This window comes from Cibotium barometz, chromosome 9 (assembly GCF_041138505.1).
Source record: "Cibotium barometz isolate CiBa-2024 chromosome 9, ASM4113850v1, whole genome shotgun sequence".
Lineage (NCBI taxonomy): Eukaryota > Viridiplantae > Streptophyta > Polypodiopsida > Cyatheales > Cibotiaceae > Cibotium > Cibotium barometz.
The window spans coordinates 49,226,599-49,233,393 of NC_141054.1; the positions used below are offsets into that span (position 1 = coordinate 49,226,599).

Consider the following 6,795-nt stretch of genomic DNA (forward strand, 5'->3'; position numbering starts at 1 on the left):
GCGAGAGCATGCTTGGGCAACAACTAAGAAGCTAGAGGAAAGGGCCAACAATGAAACTACCCTGAGGGCTCAGATTAAAGAATATAAAGGATTAGTGGAAGAATACAAGATGCAGCAAAGGCAAGACGGAGAGACAATCAAAGCCCTAAAGACGGAAGCAAGAACAGCAGCAACCACGATGACAAGAGCAAAAGGGGACAGAATGATGGTCAATGAGCTGAATGTCGCTTTGACACCAACTCATGCCGATCTAAAGAAGAGACAGGAACACATGGATGATTTGAGAAAGATACATGCAGAAGAGTTAAAATCATCCAAGGCTGAGCTCAGGAAAAGGCAAGAGCAGGTGGAAGCCATAAGGAAAGCTCATACTGCGGAAATGCGAAACAAAGATAGAATGATCGAAGACTTCCAGGGATGGGCGAGGAGGGAGAAGGCAGAAAAAGAGGAGATGCAGCAAAAGCTCCAGGAAGAGAATGGGCAAAGCAGCACAAGCTTGTGCAAAGAGACAGTCCTTAGACATATGAGAAGTTTAATCCAAGCGGCTCAACAAGCAGGAGCAGTAAGACAGTCCAACTGGAATGATATTGCAAATTTTATGAACCAATTGGACAAGACTATAACGGAGCAGCAAGGGCAAAGCAGCTCGCAGGCAGGAGAATCAGCATTCAGAGTAAGTCCCTTATCCGGGTCCCGAGCTGTACGAGGAAGCGGTGGGATCTCATGACTCATGGACCCGGGTGAGGAGGCAACAGCTCACGCACAAAGCAAGACTGCCAGTGCCCCTTGCCAACGGAGTCTCCTAGCAAAAAAGGAAAGGACAAGACCCATTTCAGAACCAACATGCACACCACCTTATGGGTAGAAATAGAGTCAAGGGGGAAGGAGAAGATCAAGAGAGCCGAAGCAAACTGTTGAGGATGCGGCCATTGCACCAGAGCAGACTGAGCCGCATACTTTTGCAGTAGGAATGGCTATTAATGCAATGGAGAGGGCGAGAAAGAAGTTCCCAGATGCTAAGCCCATCAAGGGAGTTTCGTTGGGCAGACGAGAAGACTGGGCTCGGACATGCAAGGGTGAGTACCAAGAATAGGGCTTATGAGCCCAGATACGCTCAAGACAAGCCAATAAGGTTTGTCTCTGGGGGCCTCGCCACAGAGGAAGGACCAATGAAGGTGGCTGGAACACGCCATAGGTTCAAGCCCCGATTCCAGAGATGATTTTTTTCTAAACTAAAGCACTCCGGATGGCAACAAGAAGAATCATGTGGGCTTCGCTGCTAGCGCAACGCCCACCGTGATCGCCAAGTGTTGGGGGTCATCCAACCGTCGCCCAGCGCACAGCCTTGCCGCTAGTTTCGCCGCCTAGTATACCGTTGGCAACAACTTTCTTGTAACAACCTTGTGACTAAATCTTGCCGATGGATAGTACCCGAGCAGATGTAAAAGAAAAAAGAGAAACTGTCCAAGGGACGGGAGAGAGAAGAGAGTAGAGTGTGACCTGTGCATGCTATTGAGTGTACTTGGTGCTAAGCTTTCACTTGGATAAAATAGTGATTGTGGTTGTAACTTTCCATTCTCTGTACTGTGCAAGTCTATTTGATTACTAGATTGTGTTAATACTTTTTGTCTAGATGTCTTCTAAATGGAATCAGGGTCCAATGTCATTCATGTCCGGACGTGACTCCTATCTGGAAACAGAATCCGGAGCCACGTCAGGAATCTCATCAAATGCAAGAGCTAACCTCTGCACTATCGTGACTAACTCCCTTAGCTTAGGCAAAACGGTGGCGCAATGCGCTAGCTTCGGCTTACCATGTTGGGCACAGTTGCATTAGCGTGTCGCCTCCAGAGCTGACTAGGTGGTTTGGAACCACTCAAGTGTCGGTCTCGACCGGACACCGACAACTGTTGTGCCATGTCATCACATGTCCGTACGACTGTATGGATCCGTACAGTTGTACGAAGCTGCGCACACATGTACGGACATGTGCGGAGCTGTACGGATTGAAAATTTCAAACAAAGCGCCTAGCTCCAGCTTGGGGAGCAATTTTGGGAAAAAAGCTTAACAGTAGTTATTTTGGCAGCTAAGGCCACTTTTGGCAAAAGGGCGAAAAGCAAGGGCTAAAAAGAGCTGGTCGACTCCAACAAAAGGGAGGATGGGCTGAATTCGTAGAAGAAAGAAGGGGCAGCAGTTGGGAACACTCTCGCTCTTGCGCTGACCATACAGCAGATTCGGGGCTGTTTCAGCTGGCCAACTTGCTCTATGCGTTCTACAGGGCTGGCCGATTTGCTCCATACCCTCTACTAGGCTGGTCGACTTCTTCCAAACCTCCCACATAGCTAGTCGACTTCCTCCAAGACAGCCACCTGGCTGGTCGCTTTCTCCCAGAACCTGACAAGGCTGATTGACTCCTTTCTGGGACTGTTTTTGGAGGAATCTGGGACAGTTTTGAGAGCTCTTCTGGGGATGGTTTATGGACTGTTTTTGGGGCTGATCTGAGAGCCCGCAAGCTCCTCTGGGTCTGATTTATGGCTCTGTTGTGGGGCTGATTTGGCACGGAATTCCGGGCTGTTTAGGGCTCAGTATCGGGCTGTTTTATGGACAGTTTATGGGCTGATTATGGGACTGTTTTGAAACAGTCTATCAGGTGGCTTTCTAGAGCTATGTTTGTATCTTGGCTCTAGACTAAGATCTGGGCAAGAGATGTGCTGATGCTTTGCGAAAAATCCAGTGTTGTATGCACCCGCACCTTGGTGTATTGTAAAAGATTCTATCTCAATAAAGAAGTTCCTATGGGGGGCCGGCAGTTCCAGCTCAGTGCGGTGTATTTATATTGTATTGTTTGTGATTCTTCCACTGTGTTTCAATGAGTGCGAACAACTGCTAGTGTGTATGTCTTTTGTGTGGAAACAGCCTTTTAGAAGGATGTTACATGAAGTAGTAATGTGTAGCAAAGTGACACCTATAAGTAACACTTGGCATAATATTTGGCATATGTGGTAGCAACATATGCTTCATCTTTGTAAAGGGGGGGTCTCTCCTATAAAAAGGACCTATCTCTATAATGAATTGATGCTTTCCACTACTCTTTAATCCTTTTGCCTTGTGCTGATAATCTTGCTACTCGTCATCTCTCTCTCTCTCCTCCCCACTAGCTATGTGCTTGCTCTTACCCTAGGCATATCACCAACATAGCTCTATGCTAGCAGGGCACACTACAATCTACAGCAAAACCATGCAGAAAGCTAGAGTTCATCTTTCGATAGGAACTGATGACACAGCAAGCATCATTCAGACATATAAGAGATCAAGCTGATGTATGCATATCAGTAAGATTTGAGCAACAAAAACAGCAAAACAACTTTCGATAGGAACTGATGACACAGCAAGCATCATTCAGACATATAAGAGATCAAGCTGATGTATGCATATCAGTAAGATTTGAGCAACAAAAACAGCAAAACAACTTTAGGGTACGATACAGCATGAAATGGTGCAGGCATGGAAAGGCCTACTAGATCCCATACATAGGCAACAAACTTGTGGCAAGATCTCCTTCCTCGGATGAAAGCTGTTCTGGGAGGCGCCCTTCTCAGAGTTGCATTGCGGCAAAGTTCGTCAGATCAACCCGATCCTTCTGCTTGTGTATGTATTCTCTGCACAATAAGGCTATCTTCAGCGCTCTCTCTCTCTCTCTCTCTTCTCAATTGCTGTGCAGTTAGGGCTTCCTCGGCTCTCTATGGATTTCCTCGGCCCTCTTGGTAATTTCACTGCAGTAAGGGTTTCTTCGGCTCTCTCTCTCTCTCTCTCTCTCTCTCTCTCTCTCTCTCTCTCTCTCTGCGCAGATAGGATTCCTTCAACCCTTCTCCGTCGTTTCTGTGAAATTAGGGTTCCTTCGCCTCTCTCTCTCTCTCTCTCTCTCTCTCTCTCTCTCTCTAGTTTCTAAGCGATTAGGATTCTCTCTCGTAACAAACGGGCCTTCCTTCTGTTAGAGAGAGGAGATCGAGGTCAAAAGAATTCCACACGCACATCAAATATGCGCACACAGGAAATGAGATGGAAAGGGGCAGCCTTGATGGTAGACCTAGGGGCCTTTCTACTTCTCCCAACCTCCAAGGATTTTACTACCCTGCCCTTGTTGCTGAGTCAACCTAAAATTCTAAGGTTCCACGGAATTTTCTGCTTCTCACCTAAGGGCACGTTTACGTGCATCGAGTGGAGCGCCTACAACAGCCCCTCGAGGCCAAGAGGGTGGAGCGATCTCTTGCCTCTTGGAAAGCTCCGGAGCATGAACAAGCTTCGGCGCTTTCAAACCATTTTGAAAATGCAATGTTTTTCTCGAAATTTATAGTTTTCTTTCCACTAAACTTTCCAACATTTTCAAATCCCATGTGACTCGTTTGAGCTATCTCATAGCTCTCTGACTCTTTCTACGCACCTCCAACAATGAGCTCTTACACTGCACCTGGATGTTCCCTAACACGATAGCAATCCAAGGTGTTCGCCCAGACAAGAACAGTCATCTTTCTAAAAAGCTTTAGGGTGGGACTACATTGTTAGTCATTGAATTCTTCTAGCCTCCCTCCCTCTCCATGACCCATCGCGCACACGCGAGAGAGAGAGAGAGAGAGAGAGAGAGAGAGAGAGAGAGAAGGCCTCTGAGCAAATACGGGCCTCTGAGAAAGCCAGCCTTAGATGATGAGTGTTGGGCCTTCCAAGCGTAATGCAAAAAGCAACGTATAGACATTTATCAGAGAGAGAGAGAGAGAGAGAGAGAGAGAGAGAGAGAGAGAGAGAGAGTGGCAAACCTGAGGAAATAAAAAGAAGTTCAAGACGATGCAAAGAGAGAGAGAGAGAGAGAGAGAGGTGGTGAAGCCAAAAACATCTATAAAAATCCCACCGCCTTCATTCTTTCGAGCCCCTCTCAGAAATTACTCAAAACTTCCACCTCAAAGGTTCCAGCCCCTCTCACTAACTAATTAATAGCGAAAAGAATTTGGCACCCATATTCATGAGACCCACCATGAGAACTTGTCCTCTCAATATGCACCATTTGCTTCTCCCAAGTTCATGAGAGAGAGAGAGAGAGAGAGAGAGAGAGCCTGGCAAACCCAAGGAAATAAAAAGAAGTTCGAGACGATGCAAAGAGAGAGAGAGAGAGAGGCGGTGAAGCTAGAAACGTCTAGAAAAATCCCACCGCCTTCATTCTTTCGAGCCCCTCTCAAACTTCCACCTCAAAGGTTCAAGCCCCTCTCACTAACTAATTAATAGCGAAAAGAATTTGGCACCCATATTCATGAAACCCACCATAAGAACTTGTCCTCTCAATATGCACCATTTGCTTCTCCCGTTAAAGAGCAAACTTCAAGCATAAGCCCCTCAGCATTCGTGTGTGCCATGCTACATGACTCCTAAAGCTTCTTCCCCCCATGAAGCTTATCTCCATCTCTTCGATTGTTAAGTTTTCAGGGCCACACAAATACCTCCACCTAGTCCAACAAAGACAATAGCTCTTATCAAACCATAGAAGACACTCCAAGGGTAATGGTGAAGAATAGCATTTCGATTGGATGCATGTTGTGTAGCAATGCTCTCGCTCATATTCATCCCCAACACCTATCCATGATAAGGCTAGCACCAAGGCTTCGGATTACTCTTATATGGGGTAACATGCATGCGTACAATATATGGTCTTACTTCACCTAATCTCGCATCATTTGGAGGTCCCTCTTAATCTAAAAAGGTTGCCTAGTAATAAGGATAAGGCTTCTTAAGCCATAAAACTAAGATTGACAACATGCCAAGAGGATATATTATCCCTCCATGTAGGGAACATTTTACTTGAGAAATTCAGACATCTTAACATTGGTGGAAGCCAAGCATAAGTAACACTAAAAGGCCACCCTAAGTAGCACTAAAGGCCACCCTGAGTGAAAAGATGAAGATTAAATGTTTATAGATGGATGGAAATGTCAAATGTTATTTACCACTTTGTTGATCAACATTGTTTCACCAGTTATCGTGTCAAGAATTGAGCATGGTACCTCAAGCTTAGCTATGGAAGCTTGACAAAAACCCTAATCCTACACTAATGGTGATTAAGACTAAGCTAAGGTGGGTGATACCTAATTACATACATGGGGATGTGAATGTGCAATAGACTCAAATCAATTAGGTTCCGAGATAGATTAGCTTGGACTCATAGAGAGACTTGAGATGTGTGCAAGTGCTTGTACTTCCATTGCTTTAGAATGAGCCCCTTTTATAAGAGTTGGGTACAATCTTTGAGCTCGTGTGGGATAAACCACTTTGCCATATATGGCTTCATGCTCACCTACTTAGTCCCTACCTCTACATGTGCACTATGGCACCACACTTCTCAACACCCCTCCTTGGTGCCATATCTCTGGGCTATAAGGTGGTCAGATGTGAGCTACACAACAATCATTACCCCCCCTGAGTGCTCAACTGACTACTCTCAGGTGGTCGGGTAGATACACACAACAAATAAAAGATGATAAGATGGGTGTCTACTCATATGGTGACCCCTCTTTTACAACAGATGGCTAGGGTAGCAGTGGTTGTCGCCTCCTTGCTCTTTAGAGGAGCTAATCACTAGGGAACTCTTTGTACTTGGTGGTCGAAGTAGTCCCCATAAAGTTGCCTTCGCTTTTCTTCAATCTGCAATCTTCTTCTTTGTGCCCGAACTTGTTGCAGTAGTTACACTTTGGCTTATCTTTGAGCCTACATTCGTTTTGAAAGTGCCATTTCTTGCCACAATTGTGACACTT

The 6,795-nt window shown here is 45.8% G+C and overlaps 1 protein-coding gene across 2 annotated transcripts in view; it reads right to left on the reverse strand.

Moving 5' to 3' along the window:
- The window catches only part of LOC147635657 (uncharacterized), a 30,062-nt gene extending 25,905 nt beyond the window's left edge, over positions 1 to 4,157 (reverse strand). Inside the window, exon 1 of one of the 2 annotated variants that reach the window (XM_086803042.1) lies at positions 3,532 to 4,157. The gene's annotated coding sequence lies outside the window, so the exon portion shown is untranslated. Of the gene's footprint in view, positions 1 to 3,519 lie in introns of both variants that reach the window. The other variant, XM_086803043.1, reaches the window with a different exon arrangement.
- Positions 4,158 to 6,795: the final 2,638 nt, after the last annotated feature.